Source organism: Aquarana catesbeiana, linkage group LG05, assembly GCF_042186555.1.
Source record: "Aquarana catesbeiana isolate 2022-GZ linkage group LG05, ASM4218655v1, whole genome shotgun sequence".
NCBI lineage: Eukaryota > Metazoa > Chordata > Amphibia > Anura > Ranidae > Aquarana > Aquarana catesbeiana.
The window spans coordinates 615,142,227-615,159,324 of record NC_133328.1 but is presented as its reverse complement, the minus strand read 5'-3'; the positions used below and the strand labels follow the sequence as shown (position 1 = coordinate 615,159,324).

The following is a 17,098-nucleotide window of genomic DNA, read 5'->3' as shown; positions in this document are numbered from 1 at the left end:
GGGCTGCACTAACTGAGGGGGGGCTGCACTGGCGGGGGCACCTGATGCAAGGACAGACTCTGGCGGGGGCACCTGATGCAAGGACAGACTCTGGCGGGGGCACCTGATGCAAGGACAGACTCTGCTGGTGGCAGGCGACGTGGCTAGTGACACGCTCAGGGATCCCACTGATTCTGCATTATGGTGAGTTGAATGATTTAATTTTATATTACAATGTAATAATAGAAATAATGCGCTTCAATCATCCTGACACCATAACAACCATGGTGCCGGGATGATTGAAGCGTTAACACCAGGTGTTTGGAGTATCTTTATCTGCTGATTGTTAAACTTTCTAGAATACACATATTTCTATTGTTGTGTAGGACCTGGGGCTGCTGTCCCGTCATTCCCCTCTCCCCCTTTCCCTCCCCCATTCATCTCAGACTCTAACCATACCCTCTTGAGCCACGCCCACTTTCCGCGTAAGCCACGCCCACTTTCCGCGTAAGCCACGCCCATTTTTCGCCGCGGCGCGCTTCGCGCGCCGCAACTATTATTTTTTACTAGGTCACGCCTACAAACGAATGCCCCGCCTCCTAATTATTGATTGGCTCCGCCTACAGCAAAAAAAAGTGTCCCACATATTTTTTTTTCAATGTTGGCAACTATGCCCTGGGTGCGAGGACCATGTGAAATGGTCTGGAGGGCCAGATTCGGCCCACGGGTCTTGTGTTTGACACAGGTGATCTAAGACATATATAACGCCAGGGGCTTACTCAGCCAACCAGGCTCCACCTATAAGTAAATTATCCTTTTTGGGTGGACTTTTTAAAAGATGTGTTATGGCTATCGTAATGACCCGATTATTCATCTCCCCCTCATTTCTTTACAGCCATCAGCTCAGGACGGTATTGTATTTTCAGTAATGATATGGGAAAGGCTGAATGCTTTTACAGGCCAGCAGAAGGACATGTTAGTGTAAAGAGAAGCTGCAATTCCCCAGACCCCGTATCTCTGCACATTGTGGAATGTGTGCACAGCAGAGCACATTTCCTGTTCAACTGTCAGATTTCCTGAAATCCCTGCTCTCAACCCCAGGGCTCTCCAAAAGGCAGGATCCTTTTTTTTTTTCTCTTTCCTCCTCTCTCTCCCTCTCTCTCTCTCTCTCTCACATGCTAGGAGATTTTCCTTCCTGTCTGCTTCCAACTGGAGAAGAGGCTCAATGGATGCAATTCAACCCTCTCTAGCCTAGCCATTGTCTGGATACACTCAAGCTGGGATCCATGTGATTATTCTTTTCCTTCTTTGCCAAGTTAGCCGAGCCATCCTGCGCCTTTGTGCCGATTTCCCCGTGTAACATGGAATAATGGCTTTTAATCCGGGACGGAATCTTGGAATGGGAATTGGAGCTGAGCACATCGTGGTAAGTTCTCAGGCTAGGCGTGGTTTGCAATGCATTGTCTAACTTTGAATCTCAGTTTGGACCACGGCTAAAGCTCCATAGTAATGAGGAAGAGCATCCGAAGGGGCCGACCGTCCCAGGGAATTCCAGAGAAGGTCCCTGATTTAAAGGAGCTGATCAAACATAAAAGAACCTTCTACTTTCTATATGTAAGATCAAAGTAGATGTAAACTCTACGTCTTCAGGCTTTAGGGATCTGTCCCTGGAAATTCCAGAGGTCTCTGATTTAAAGGAGTTAATCAAACATACCGTAAAACCTTCTTCTTTCTATATGCAAGATCAAAGCAGATGTAAACTCTACGTTTTCAGGCTTTAGGGATCTGTCCCTGGAAATTCCGGAGAAGGTCCCTGATTTTCAGGAGCTGATCAAACATACTGTGGAACCTTTCTCGTTCTAGATGTATGATTGGAGTAGATGTAAACTCTACGTTTTCAGGCTTTAGGGATCTGTCCCTGGAAATTCCGGAGAAGGTCCCTGATTTTCAGGAGCTGATCAAACATACTGTGGAACCTTTCTCGTTCTAGATGTATGATTGGAGTAGATGTAAACTCTACGTCTTAAGGCTTTAGGGATCTGTCCCTGGAAATTCTCAGAAGGTCCCTGATTTTCAGGAGCTAATCAAACATACTGTAGAACATTTCTCTTTCTAGATGTATGATTGAAGTAAATGTAAACTCTACGTCTTAAGGCTTTAGGGATCTGTCCCTGGAAATTCCGGAGAAGGTCCACGATTCAAAGGAGTTGATCAAACATACCATATAACTTTCCTTCTTCTATATGTAAGATCAAAGTAAATGTAAATTCTACATCTTCAGACTTTAGCGATCTGTCCCTTGAAATTCCAGAGAAGGTCCCTGACTTTCAGGAGCTTATTAAACGTACTGTAGAACCTTTCTCTTTCTACATGTATGATCTAAGTAGATGTAAACCACAACTGGTGAGATTTTGTTTGCTAAATCTGGCCATATACAATTAGACTTTTGTTTGAATGTATGTATGGAAGTCGTTTGTCAGAACATTCTTTCTTGGGGGTTATTTACTAAAACTGGAGAGTGCAAAATCTGATGCAGCTCTGCATAGAAACCAATCAGCTTCCAGGTTTTATTGCCAAAGCTTAATTGAACAAGTTGAAGTTAGAAGCTTATTGGCTACCATGCACACCTGCACTAGATTCTGTGTGCTCCAGCTTCAGTACTGAGTCAACTAGCTCCATTCCAAAGCCCTTAAAATGTCCTGCAGTTTGAATGAATTAAACAGATGTTATTACAGTATGTCCAATCTTTCCTGAATGGAAATCACATTTGTGGTTATAATTTTGTTCCTTCAAGAAACATTTTCCATCCTTCGAATTTTGTTGTCATTATGGTTCATAATGAATGTGTATTAGAAAATAGAAAATAGAAAAAATAGAAATTTTCAGAAATTTTTGACCAAATTGACCAATTGTCATGTGTTATTTTATTATAATTTTCCCCTTTTTTCACCCTTTTCTTATTGCTGCTGATGGGCATCAGCTGCACATGGTTGCTCTGGCCTGGCTTTCTTATAGTGACAACGCTGCTCAATTTACATACTTACATACCCTGTTTCCCCACAAATAAGACCTAGCGTGATTGATGGTGATGGCTGCAATATAAGCCCTATTCCCCAAATAAGCCCTAGTTAAAGTCCTTGTAGGTCTTATTTTCAGGGTAGGGCTTATTTTCGGGGAAACAGGGTAGGGCTTATTTGGGGGGTAGGGCTTATATTGCAGCCATCATCGACAATCACGCTAGGTCTTATTTTCGGGGAAACAGGGTAGTAGGTGAGGTTGAAAAAAGACACAAGTCCATCAAGTCCAACCTATGTGTGTGATTCTATGCCGGTGTAGTGTGCTTGTAGACTTTTCTCCAGGGGCACATGAGACTGGGTGACAAATCGAGAGCACAGTTGTCACTCTATAACAGGAAGTGAGTCCTGCTAAAAATTGCAGATCGCCGCCATTACCAGTAAAAACAATTTAAAAAAAATAGAAGTCCCTAAATCTTCCCCCTAGTTTGTAGATGCGATAACTTTTGCGCAAACCAATCAATATACGCCTATTGCGGGTTTTTTTTAACCAAAAATATGTAGAAGAATACATATTGGCCTAAACTGATGAATACATTTGTTTTTTTTTTGTTTTTTTTTTTTTTTTTTGATATGTATTACAGCAGAAAGTAAAAAAAATATATTTTTTTTTTCAAAATTGTCACTCTTTTTTTGTTTATAGCGCAAAAAATAAAAACCTGCAGAGGTGATCAAATACCACCAAAAGAAAGATCTATTTGTGGGGAAAAAAAGGACGTCAATTTTGTTTGGGTACAACGTCGCACGACCGCGCAATGGTCAGTTAAAGCAACACAGTGCCGTATCGCAAAAAATAGCCTGGTCATTAAGGGGGCAAATCCCGGGGCGGAAGTGGTTAAAGTAAACCCTAACAATGGTATTTTGTTTACTGCCAGAGCAATGCGCATCATAAAAAATGCTATTCTTTAAATAAAAGTTTAATGTGAACATTATTTTTGGTTTAAAATATCTGGTTTCACCTCTTTTCATTCGTCATTTGCATTTCAGTGCTGCTGATCTCCTGCAGCCTTTTTGCAACCACTTTAGAGTTGATTTACTAAACCTGCAGAGTGGGAAATCTGTTTCAGCTGTGCACTGTAGCCAATCAGCTTCTAACTTCAGCTTGCTAAACCCAGGACCCTGCATTTACTATATCTGGTCCCCCCCCCCCCCCCCCCCCACAGTACACGGAACATGGAAATGCAATCATTTTAGTAAATATAAACTGCTAAATACATTTTCTCATCAGCAGTATATAGCAGTCTTGTGACTTCTATCGGTGTCTGGTTAAAGCTTGTAGGAGCAGTTTTCATTCTACTCTGATTGTCCTATGAGGCTGCAGGACCGCTGACTCACTGTCTGGACAGTGCTGATTGGCCCTGTGCTGATCACATGTACCCTCCAAGAAAATAAAAAAAAACTCTCTAGCAATACACACCAAACTGAGCATGTGCAGAGTGCCTCCAAGGCTCTGTACTATAAGGAGTTGGATTGGGACAGTGGAAGAAGGTTAAAATCAGAGAGGACAGGATCAAACAGCCTTTTTACACAATGCAGAGGATTAACCCCTTAGGTTCCACAGTAAGTATAACAAGCATGCCTTACTGCATATACAGACTGATTTTACTGTTGTGGGTTTAGTAACACTTTAAGCTTTGACAATAAAACGTGGAAGCCGATTGGTTTCTATGCACAGCTGCACCAGATTTTGCACTCTCCAGTTTTGGTAAATCAACCCCTTGGTGCCTACATGCTCCAGGGATGGCTGCATGACATTTCTCAGGAGGGTTTCCTAAATATTAGAGCCCATTTAGATCTCGGCGTGTGTATAAAAGTACATTTTTTGTAGCATTATGTAGTGAAAGCTTTATGCAGGGTGTCAACGTACGTTTCCTTTGTGCATTGATGTGTTTTTGATGCACGTTGACACACAGTTCTTTTTTCATTTGGAATTTGGGGTGAATAGGGTTAACACCCACTGACCAAAGTTTATTATTTCCCGTTGCCAATTAAGCAAAACGCATGTGACCTGCATTGCTATTGACTTCTATGAGCCTGTATGGGTTTATATGCTTTGTGGCTATTGAGGAATATATTTAAGTCAAAGCTTTTCTGTAAGGAGTATATATATTTTTACGGTTCAGCCCAAGCATAAGTTCGGGCTGAACATTGGCTGTTTGCCCCGTTCAGGGAACACCCGAATTTGCAGGGTGTTCGGCGGGTGTTCGCCCCGCGGAACACCCTACAATGCACTTCACGCTGCACAAAGGTCTCTTCCCCACGACCCTGGGCTGTGGATATGGGGGTCGGCGGGCAGGGGGCTTATCGGAATCTGGAAGCCCCCTTTAAGAAGGGGGCCCCCAGATCCCAGTCCACCCCATGTGAATAAGTATGGGGTACATTGTACCCCTACCCATTCACCAAAAAAAGAGTCAAAATAAATAAAAGCAGTAGATAGGTTTTTTGACAACTCCTTTATTTAAAAAAAAAAAAAAAACAATGTCCCTCGATGTAGATCCATCGTCAATCATGACACCGCTGCACCGCCGGAACCGAAAACTAAAAAAAAAAAAAAACGCTCCATCTGCCATGGAGGCAAACTGCCGAATGGCTGGCTTGCCATTTGACAGTTCTTATATAGGTAAGGGCGGACCACCTTGCCACGTCACCTGGTGGCACCAGTGCATTTTGGGTCCTTTTTTGTTTTTTTTTAAATAAAGGAATTGTCAACCCCATACTCATTCACATAAAGGGGGAGGCGGGATCTGGGGGCCCCTTCTTAAAGGGGGCTTCCAGATTCCGATAAGCTCTCTGCCGGCAGACCCCTACAACCATAGCCCAGGACATGAATGCTGGAAAACCAGCATCCGACCAACTCCCAATCAGCATTCCCAGCCAATGGCAGAGAGCTGATCGGAGTGTTCTGGCGGGGGAGGGTTGTAGTAAGGGGGGGGTCAGAACACAAGAGCTCAGTGGGGGAGATCGCTGAACTAACCTTGCATGGTTAGTACAGCAGCTCTGACCAGAGCTGACAGTTTTATTTTTCCTTCAACCCATGGGGTTGAAGGAAGAAGAAAATAGTGTGTACCAGGTTTTAGGTGGAGGTGAGGTAGGCTTACCTGAATAAGTGCGTTTTCAAGGATGGCCTAAAGGTGGACAGGGTAAAAGCTGACCGGACATACTGGGGTAGAGAGTTCCAAAAGGATGGGAGAAGTTCTGGAAAAGTCCTGGAGGAGAGCGTGGAAGGAGGTAACAAGGGAGCTAGAGAGCAAGATATCTTGGTGAAGGGAAAAGGCACTTGGGAGATGTAGTTCTGGAGATGTACTTATAGTATTAGACACTGAGCTCCCAGCATGTGCGTGCTGCCTGCTCCCAGTAAGTGATTTATTACATAGTGAGGGATAAGGATGACAGCCGTGGAAGCAGCACCTCTAAAAACCAAGTCAGCAATGGCAGCTCTCTTTCTCTTATATATATATATAGGGGATTAAGTAAAATGAAAGGTATGTAGAGATTCTATGAATGTCCTTGAATGCATCTCTGTATTTTAATACAGACCATGTTGATGATAATAGTTCTACCGTGTTTCCCCGAAAATAAGACCTACCCCAAAAATAAGACCTACTGTAATTTTCCAAGAGGCTTGCAATATAAGCCCTACCCTGAAAATAAGTCCTAGTTTAAAGTGCTTGTAAAATCCTATAATCCACTCTATTATAGTATTATATAATGTACAATGTGTGTGTTTCGGTAATATTATTGTGCCAAATACCTTCGTTACAGCGCCGCTCAGTGCTCAGCTGACCTCCCGCTGCTTTCCTCGTCTTCTCCCAGTTGTCAGCAGGGGATCTCGGCCCCTCCCTCTGCAGTGCTTGGAGCGGGGAAGAGAGCTCAAGCGCCCAACGGTGCTGTAACAAAGTTACCGTATTTTGGCACAATAATACAATACAACCACTATAACTCATAGTGCTAAATGCTAATGACTCCTGAGCTGACTGGCAGGGAGGGAGAGGGGGAGAGAAGACAGGGGGAGCAGGGACTGACAAATACACGTTACATGATAAGACCTACCCTGAAAATAAGCCCTACTGTGTCTTTTGTTGCCAAAATTAATATAAGACCCATGCTTATTTTTGGGGAAAGATGGTACTAGCCATATGCAATGCCTTTTGAGTAGTATATACTACTGTAAATTTTTAAAGGGACACTTCACCCAAAATTGATATTTCACCTATAAGTGGAGTATATACGTTTCCACCCGCCTCTTTTTTATTCTGTATTCTACCATACCATACAGACAGGAGATCTTCCCACCATTACCCCCAGCTCTATTACTGCATCACTCCTGCTGCTACAACAGGATTATTCTTTCTTCTTCCTTTGGACTCCTTATCATATATCTAAATTACAATAGTGACTTGTGAGCTGTCATTGCCGAACTCTCTAGTTGCTGGTCATGTCGATCCCCCGACTTCAGTATGCAGATGAGGGGTTCTGATTTCAAATGCTCAAAGTTTATTTCTGATCTCTGAAAGGATTGATGTCAGGAGGTTAGGAGGACAGCCAGGCATTTTCAGAAGGAGGGGTCAGCAATAGCCACCAACATATTGTCCTTGTAACAGTTCACTCCAGCCAAAAATGAACATTGCGCTGTTACCTTCAGAGAGACTCTAGTTTTAATCCTAGCAATCATCTCCCAACCAGCATCCTTTGCTGTCCTCAATGAAGGAGGTTCTGCACCACAAGGTCATGTGACAAGAGGTTACAGTCCCGCCCAATGTACCATAAAAAGGCGGCTGAGACTGGTGTTAGCAGTATAAATGGATACTGAATGGACATTTTGGATGCTATGGACAGATCAGTGTTTATATTTGTTATCTGAAGATGCTCTTTATTATTGTGCTGGAGAAATTATCTCTTATCAATGAGTTTTGCTTCCTCTTTGCTGCTGACACAGTAGACCCGCGTCCACTTGTGAAATGAAAGGCCGCTAATGGTAGTAAATAGCATTGATGGCTTTTACAAAGTGTCCTGGGAGATTGAAGATAGACGTCTGTAATACATGTCTATTCACACAAGCAGAGTAAAGTACTTTGTAAACCTCTTCCCCTTCACAGAGAGGTTACACGGCATCTGGTAGAAGACACAGGGGACTGAGAGGGGGCATACAGAGCTCAGAGGACTGGGGGGGTTCTGTACTGAACCCACAGCACTGGGGGGTCTCACACGGAGCTCAGAGGACTGGGGGGGGTCCTGTACTGAACCCACAGCACTGGGGGGGTCTCACACGGGGCTCAGAGGACTGGGGGGTCCTGTACTGAACCCACAGCACTGGGGGGTCTCACATGGGGCTCAGAGGACTGGGGGTCCTGTACTGAACCCACAGCAATGGGGGGTCTCATACAGAGCTCAGAGCACTGGGGGGTCCTGTACTGAACCCACAGCACTGAGGGGTCTCACACGGAGCTCAGAGGACTGGGGGGTTCCTGTACTGAACCCACAGCACTGGGGGGTCTCACACGGAGCTCAGAGGACTGGGGGGGGGGGGTCCTGTACTGAACCCACAGCACTGGGGGGTCTCACACAGAGCTCAGAGGACTGGGGGGTCCTGTACTGAACCCACAGCACTGCGGGGTCTCACACGGGGCTCAGAGGACTGGGGGGGTCCTGTACTGAACCCACAGCACTGGGGGGTCTCACACGGAGCTCAGAGGACTGGGGGGGTCCTGTACTGAACCCACAGCACTGGGGGGTCTCACACGGAGCTCAGAGGACTGGGGCGTCCTGTACTGAACCCACAGCACTGGGGGGTCTCACACAGAGCTCAGAGGACTGGGGGGGTCTCACACTGATGTCAGAGCACTGGGGGGTCCCACACTTAACTTAGAGCACTGGAGGTCCTACAATGAGTTTAGAATAATGTAGTGGGGGCCTCAGGAGGAGTCCTACATTGAACCCAGAGCACTGGGGGGTTCCACATTGAGCTAAGAGCACTGTTGGGGGGGGAATCTCACACTGACCCTCAGCTGGGAGGGGGTCTCACATTGATGTCAGAGCACTGGGGGGGGGTCTCATACTGACGTCAGTACACTGGGTGGTCCCACACTTAACTCACAACACTGGGGGTCCCACAGTGAGTTCAGAGCACTGTAGGGGAGTCATACACTGAACCCAGAACACTGGGGGGGGGGGGGGGGGTCTTACAAAAAGTGAAAGGAAATCATACATTTTAGAGTTGTCATGAGGAAGAGGTAAGGGAAATCCTTTAATAAGGGCCCCCTGTTCTGGGGACAACTGTCTTAGATAGGAATTCCCTCCACTGTGGAGAGATCTCTTCTTACTTTCTGTTGTGTCTCCAAGACAGGAAGTGAAGGGAAGCAGGACATAGGCAGCAAAAAATAACAAAAAGAGCTTTGGCTTTAAAGAGGTTGTAAACCCTCGTTTTTTTTTTTTTTAATAACAAACATATCATACATACCTGTGCAGTTCGTTTTGCACAGAGTGACCCCGATCCTCGGCTTCTGGGATCCTGGGATCCCCCAATGACACTCGCGGCTCCTCCTCACAGCGGTAAACCCCCTGGGAGAAGCGCTCTTCCAGGGGGTTACCTTGCGGGCGCGCTCCCGAGTCCAGCATTTGCGTCGATAGACACAGAATGCCAGACTCGGCCCCGGCTCTCCGCCCCCCACGTCATTGTATTTGAGTGACAACAGCGGGAGCCAATGGCTGCGCTGCTATCAATCTATCCAATCAAGAGCCGAGACCCCGACCAGCGAGGGTGTGTGCGTCTCCGGCGTTGGAACGAACGGGCTCAGTTGAGTAAAATGGGGGGGCTGGTCAGTGACAGAAGTGTTTTCACCCTAGTGCATAGGATGCATTAAGGTGAGAAAAAAAAACAAAAACGAGCGTTTACAATCCCTTTAAAGCTAAAATTGAATTTGCTCATATTTTATCTTCCCTGGTTCCTCTCTCCCCATCAACATGTTTATTACATTTTTAAATAAAACCTGTTTTCATTTCATACCCTTTTTTAGACCCAGTGGTGTCATCAGTAAGTTTCTGTGCTTTTCTATGCAATGCAGGCAGATCATGTTTAGTGGGAGGAGCCAGCAGGGTGCTGTACTTAGCTTCCTGATAACATCACAGCACCCTGTCTTAGTACTGCTCTCAAGAGGCCTTTAAAAGAGAAGTATGGGAATCATGGTTACTGCAGATTCATACTTACTTAGGTGGATGCTGCATTTGTCCCCCGGCGCTTCTTCACTGAGAACCGCGCGATCGAACTCCGAGCGGAGTGCTGCTGCCTGTCAATCAGCAACTCTCCTGCTCTGGTCCTCCACGCTCATTGGAGCGCTGGGCTGTGGAGGGGCGGGGAGTGGCTGTCTCAGCCTCTCAGCAGCTCGCTGAGAGGCTGAGACGGCTATCAGTCCAGGCACCTTTAAGTCCTGATGCAAGCAGTGAGCTGGCTTTTAGGAGGAGATATAATGCTTTGATGGGTGGATGTCAGTCTGGAGCAGTGGGTGTTCCTAGGCAGGCTGTGTTTGCATGAATGTAACACCTACATGTGATGCTGAGCCTCCATGAATGTGCAGCAAGTGATTGGAGAAGATCGGCAGGACAGGAGCTAATGTATTAAAGTACATCTAAATTAAATGACAAAAATGTAATACATTGCAGCATACCAGTCCTTAGATGTGGTGGCTGCATTAGTTTATTTTTTAGGTGAAGTACTTGGTCTGCAAGTACAGGAAAAGACCTGTTTATCCTGCCAGAAATGCAGTGTCTATGTCACTTCCTATACACTGAATCAAAATCTCAAACAATGTTATCAGCTGAACTAGCTATCAACGGTGAACCACAGAACACTTCCCCTGTATGTAATGGTGATGGAGAGGGGGAGGTATTCGTAATCCATCAAATGAGTAGCCTAGAGCAGTGGTCTCCAAACTGTGGCCCAGGGGCCAGATGCAGCCCTCTGCTTGCCTTTATCTGGCCCTTGGGGCACTATTCCTTCCACTGACATTAACAATGGGGCACTATTCCTTCCACTGACACCAACGATGGGACACTATTCCTCCCACTGACACCAATGATGGGACACTATTCCTCCCACTGACACCACCTATGGGGCTCTATTCCTCCCACTGATGCTAACGATGGGACATTATTTCTCCCACTGACACCAATGATGGGACACTATTCCTCCCGCTGACACCAATGATGGGACACTATTCCTCCCACTGGTACCAATGATGGGGCACTATTCCTCCCACTGACCCCACCTATGGGGCATTATTCCTCCCACTGATGCCAACGATGGGACATTATTTCTCCCACTGACACCAATGATGTGACCAGGGCTTTTTTTTCACAGAAAATAGGTACAGGAACTCAACCACAATCCCCTCTCACCCCCCCCCATACACACACACACCCTCCAAACCGCTTCAAATTGTGGGTGTGGTCAAATTTCACTAACAGTGGGAGGGTCTTAAAGGGGCAGGAGGCAGGGAGATCTTCAAGTGGGGGTGTGGGCATCTGCACTGTACCCTGGGCACCTGCATCTCCTTTGCCCCCCCATCTTGCACTCAGTGGGAGCCATTGGGAGACAAACTGTCACTTGTAAACACAGAAGCCAGACTTCTGTGTTTACAAGCGATAGAGGTGAACAGGAAGCAGAGGGCCCGAGCCAGAGGTGGTGGAACTGAGTTCCACCAAATTCCAGCTGAAAAAAAGCCCTGGATGTGACACTATTCCCCCCACTGCCATCAATGATGGGGCACTATTTCTCTCACTGGCACCAATAATGGGACACTATTTCTCTCACTAACACCAATAATGGGACACTATTTCTCTCACTAACACCAACGACGGGACACTATTTCTCTCACTGACACCAATGATCCATGGATGTCAAGACATTTTCTACACCTACTAGCCACAGTCTGGCCCCTTTAAAGTCGGAAAAATAACAAACTAGCCCTTTGTTAAGAGAGTCTACAGACCCCTGGCCTAGAGTGACAACGCTCCTCCTCTTTAGATACAGTACATTGAGTGAGCGTTGTCACCCTAGGAAAGGAAGTGTGTTACTGGCAGGATCACCAAGTAAAAATATTGCAGGGGAACAAAGAAAACGAATGCAGCCACCACATCCAAGGACTGGTAAGCTGCAATATACTATATTTTTGTTCTTGAGTTTAGATACACTCTAATTCTTTTCTTTGCAGGCTGGGCTTTTTCTAAATGTGTTGACAACACAGAGTCGCTTTAAAACTAGGTCAAATGAAATGTCCACACTTGTTATGAAATGTCATATACCCATAATCCTCGGGTGCAGTTCTCCTATATGCATTAGATGTAAAATCACATGTTAACACTGCCCTGCTGTTAGTATCAGCGTCCCCCCTGCTATGGTATATCATATGCCATCACGTGATATCACACACCGTCATGCTACAACAGTCTCTGCATTCTCCTAGATCCTGTGATTTTGCTCTGTTTTTTATTATCTGTGGATGTTCCTGGAAAACACATAGGGGTTGATCTTTTAACTTTAGCTTGTTCAATTAAGCTTTGACAAAAAAAAAAAATGGAAGCTGATTGGTTTCTATGCAGAGTTGCGCCAGATTTTGCAGTCTCCAATTAAAGTAAATAACCCCATAGTCAACAGTATTAAAGTTGAACCCCGACCCACAAAGCTCCCTCTTCCCCAGTATTTTTCTTTTAAAGCCGAACTTGACAAAATCTACCCTTGCCGCGGGCCCTCCCCTGTACTGCGAGGGTAAGGTAGTATTAACCCCAGTGTTCATTTCGTCAACGAAAAAATTCGTCAAAATTTTCATCAGCGGCATTTTTGCAGTGAAGAAAACGAAAGATACCCCACATTTTAGTCCACTGACATTAACTATGACAAAAATCAAAGGAACGAAAACTAAATGAAAATGTGAGGCAGGGACGTTTACCCCTCGTGAACTTCCGATTCCACGGAGATCCACCTGCTTCTGCTCCCAGCAAGCCAGTGACTGTGCAGCCAGCATTACAGGCCTCCGAGTCCTCGGACGACCGTGCAGAGCAGCACTGTGCATTACAGGCCTCCCTAGTCCCGACGAGAGTCTCACTCCTGACTCAAGTGACAACGACGACTGTCCAGAGCAGAGAGTACCCACTGTGTGTACATTACAATTACAGGCCTGAGGCCTCCCCTCAGACCAACGTCCGCCCAGAGCACTGTGTGTGCATTACAGGCCTCCCCTTCCCATCGGCATCCAGAGCACTGTGCATTACAGGCCATCCCTCAGACCTGAGACCACCATCCAGCACTGTGCAGCATTACAGGCCTCCTCTGACCACCGGCATCCAGAGCACTGTGTGTGCATTACAGGCCTCTTCTGGCCACCAGCATCCAGAGCACTGTGCATTACAGGCCATCCCTCAGACCTGAGACCACCATCCAGCACTGTGCAGCATTACAGGCCTCCTCTGACCACCGGCATCCAGAGCACTGTGCATTACAGGCCATGCCTCAGACCTGAGACCACCATCCAGCACTGTGCAGCATTACAGGCCTCCTCTGACCACCGGCATCCAGAGCATTGTGTGCATTACAGGGCTCCTCAGAACACTGTCCAGAGCACTGTGTGCAATACATTACAGGCCTCCTCTGACCACCGGCTTTCAGAGTAGTGTTGCCATCTTTTCTTCAAGCCAAACATGAACACTTTAGTGGTCTGGGACACCTTTGGGTGCCCCAAGGAGAGTAGTAATGCGGTTCATATAGTGTGCTGCAGTAAAAAGTGGGTGTGACCAAATTGCCCTCCCAGACAGCTACCCACAGCTCCCGGACAGCAACAGATTTGTGTGGGACTATCTTGGTTACTTGGGGAGCCACAGCCGGGTCTGAATAATGTGTCTGGGTGTTAGTCCGCCTGAAACCTGGACACACGATTTAAAACCTGCACTGTCTGGACTAATCCAGAGCACTGTGTGCATTTCAGGCCTCCTCAGACCACCATCCAGAGCACTGTGCAGCATTACAGGCCTCCTCAGACCACCGTCCAGAGCACTGCGCAGCATTACAGGCCTCCTAAGACCACCATCCAGAGTACTGTGCAGCATTACAGGCCTCCTCAGACCACCGTCCAGAGCACTGTGCAGCGTTACAGGCCTCCTCAGACCACCGTCCAGAGCACTGTGCAGCATTACAGGCCTCCTCAGACAACCATCCAGAGTACTGTGCAGCATTACAGGCCTGCTCAGACCACCATCCAAAGCACTGTGCAGCATTACAGGCCACCTCAGACCATCCAGAGTGTCTAAATCTCTATTTGTGAGTTTGTTTAAACCTTAAAACCATAAATAATAACATGTTAGAATTTTTTTATTCCAGGAGTTTATAATACGTTTGGAAATTCTATACAAATGATTAAATAATGCATTACAATTTAACTAAACACATTATAATTTAGTTAACTAAAATGAACTGGAGATTTTAGTTGACTAAAATACCACTAAACCTTAAGCAATTGCAGATGATTAAAATGGGACTAAAATTAAAATTGCATTTTGTTCAAAAGACTATAATTAAAACTAAATCAAAATTTGATGCCAAAATAACATTTTGCAGCTTGACACATTGAGCACAATAAAATAAACATTCCCCAGCAAACTGTTAAAATTCTAACCTCAGCACTAGCAGTTTACAACTTTCAAAGTTGCTGGCTCCTGTTCTCTCAGTGCTGCTTCCCTCAATTTCTGGTTTCACAGGAAAGAGTTAAAGTGGTCCTAAAGGCGGAAGGTTGTTTACCTTTATTCATTCTATACATGACCCAAAAACCTTCTGTGTGCAGCAATCTCCCAACATCAACATCTGATGCAGTAGATGTTGGTGTCTGCAGTGTTTGAAGCTCAAAGGGAATATTTATTTCCAAACCTCAATGTGCATCTCGCAGAAAGAATACAGGAAACCACCATGGGAAGATAGGAAGTTACATCATAGGGGGGGATACACAGCAAATTAAATGCAAATAATACAATGACCACAGGGTGGCAACATAACCACAAGCAGCATAGGATATAAACATAGATGCATTTGCATTGCCCATAAAACTGCTGCAGGCTACAAGGTATGATTCCTTATTCCTGCACCCCCTAGACCAGGGACCCTCATAATACAGCCCTCCAGCTGTTGCGGAACTACACATCCTATGAGGCACTGTAATGCCGCGTACACACGGTCGGACTTTTCGTCTACAAAAGTCTGACGGACGCCGACGGACCAAATACGGCAGACAATCCGATCATGTGTGGGCTTCCCCGGACTTTCAGCGGACTTTTCCAGTCGCAAATCTGACGGACTTTAGATTTGGAACATGCTTCAAATCTTTACGTCGCAACTCCGCCGGACCCAGAAATCCGCTCGTCTGTATGCTAGCCCGACGGACAAAAACCCACGCTAGGGCAGCTATTGGCTACTGGCTATCAACTTCCTTATTTTAGTCCGGTGTATGTCATCACGTACGAATCCGTCAGACTTTTGTGTGATCGTATGTGGGCAAGTCCGTTCGTTAGAAAGTCCGCCGCAAGTCCGCCAAAAGTCCGTCGAAAGTCCGTTGTAAGTCTGAGGGACGGGCTGTCGGACTTTTGTAGCCGAAAAGTCCGACCGTGTGTACGCGGCATAAAACTCTGACATTCACAGACATTACTAGGCATTATGGGATTTGTAGTTCCTGAACAACTGGAGCAACTACTGGCCATAGTTTGAAGACCCCTGCCCTAGACTAATCAAGCGGTTAATCCTTGCTGTCTGTGTCCCCGTTAGAGAGATTCACCTTCTAAATTTGTCCTATTTACCATTATCATCAAGAGTGAAAGTGGAAAAAAATCCCAAATTTTGGTTTGTCACCAGAACAGGACATAGAGCAGGAATCTTTCAATAGTTCTGGGGACAACTAAGGTATCCTTCACTTTGGCTAAGAGACAGGAAGTGAAGGGAAATCTCCCCAAATGGGACACAAATGGCAAAAAAACTGACAGGTTATAACTCTCCCTTATGCTATCTAAAATAAAAAATAAAAAAGTTTTGCCTTTAGTTCTATTTTAATCTCCAAATACGGTGCTCCTGAACCCTTGTGTAGTTCAGGTCTTGGGTTGAACATTCCGGCTTACCGTTATGCGTTGATATGGAATTGAAGTGTATGCAGTGTGGTTTAGCAGGGGGACATAGAGACGGATGTGCTATTTTCAGTGGAAAGGTTTGGCGGCGGCAGGAAATTTCACTTTGTAGAGGACATGAGAGGAAGGAAAAGTCTTTTTTATGATTCTGTGCTCTGTGCCCTTCTTCTGCTGCTCATGTATGTAACAATATCCTGCCTCTTTAATTAACTAAGTGTTAGTGACACGGAGAGGCTGGGAGATGGAGGAAGTGTTGGCCGGCGTACAGGGGGGAGCCCCAGGGCAGATGTTATCCAGCTGGGAGCACCAGATCAATGTATACCATGACTTGACAAAGCTCTCCTCCAGGATTCTTAAAGGGAAATGAAAGGCGTTGTTACATTTTCTTTCTTTTTGTAGATTTATATGTGAATTGGATGACCTTTGTGCAGGAAATCTTATTAATAAAGGCCCACTCACTAAGAGAGGCAAAGGATAATACCACCAGAGTCCTCAACGCCCTCTACCTAGTGCCGATGTGGAAAATTTCTTTATGCCTTCCATCCACGATGCCGATAAGGAATTTGATCGGGTTGATTGGCTTTCCCTTCAGGAGACCCTTCTACACATGGGGTTTGGTGACCATATGTGCTGCTGGATAATGGCCCTCTACACCACCCGCTCTGCAGCTGTAATGGCGAATGACGCCATCTCCCCATATCTTTCACTAGAGAACGGGCCACAACAGGGATGCCCACTCTCGCCTCTAGTTTTATTCTGACTCTGGAGACCTTCCTCTGTCATATTGATCAGAACCCAGATATCCGAGGCCTCTCTGTGTGCCTCTTATGCCCAAAAACCCTATTTTTATTTCTTCGCCCACTTCCTGAATCTTCTTAAAGGGGTTGTAAACCCTC

General features: G+C 45.9%; 1 protein-coding gene across 1 annotated transcript in view; it reads left to right on the top strand.

The window, feature by feature from the left end:
* The first annotated feature begins 1,154 nt into the window (after positions 1-1,154).
* ASAP1 (ArfGAP with SH3 domain, ankyrin repeat and PH domain 1) overlaps positions 1,155-17,098 on the top strand; it is a 411,321-nt gene continuing 395,377 nt past the window's right edge. The window contains exon 1 of the mRNA XM_073632258.1: positions 1,155-1,405. The gene's annotated coding sequence lies outside the window, so the exon portion shown is untranslated. The remainder of the gene's footprint in view (positions 1,406-17,098) is intronic.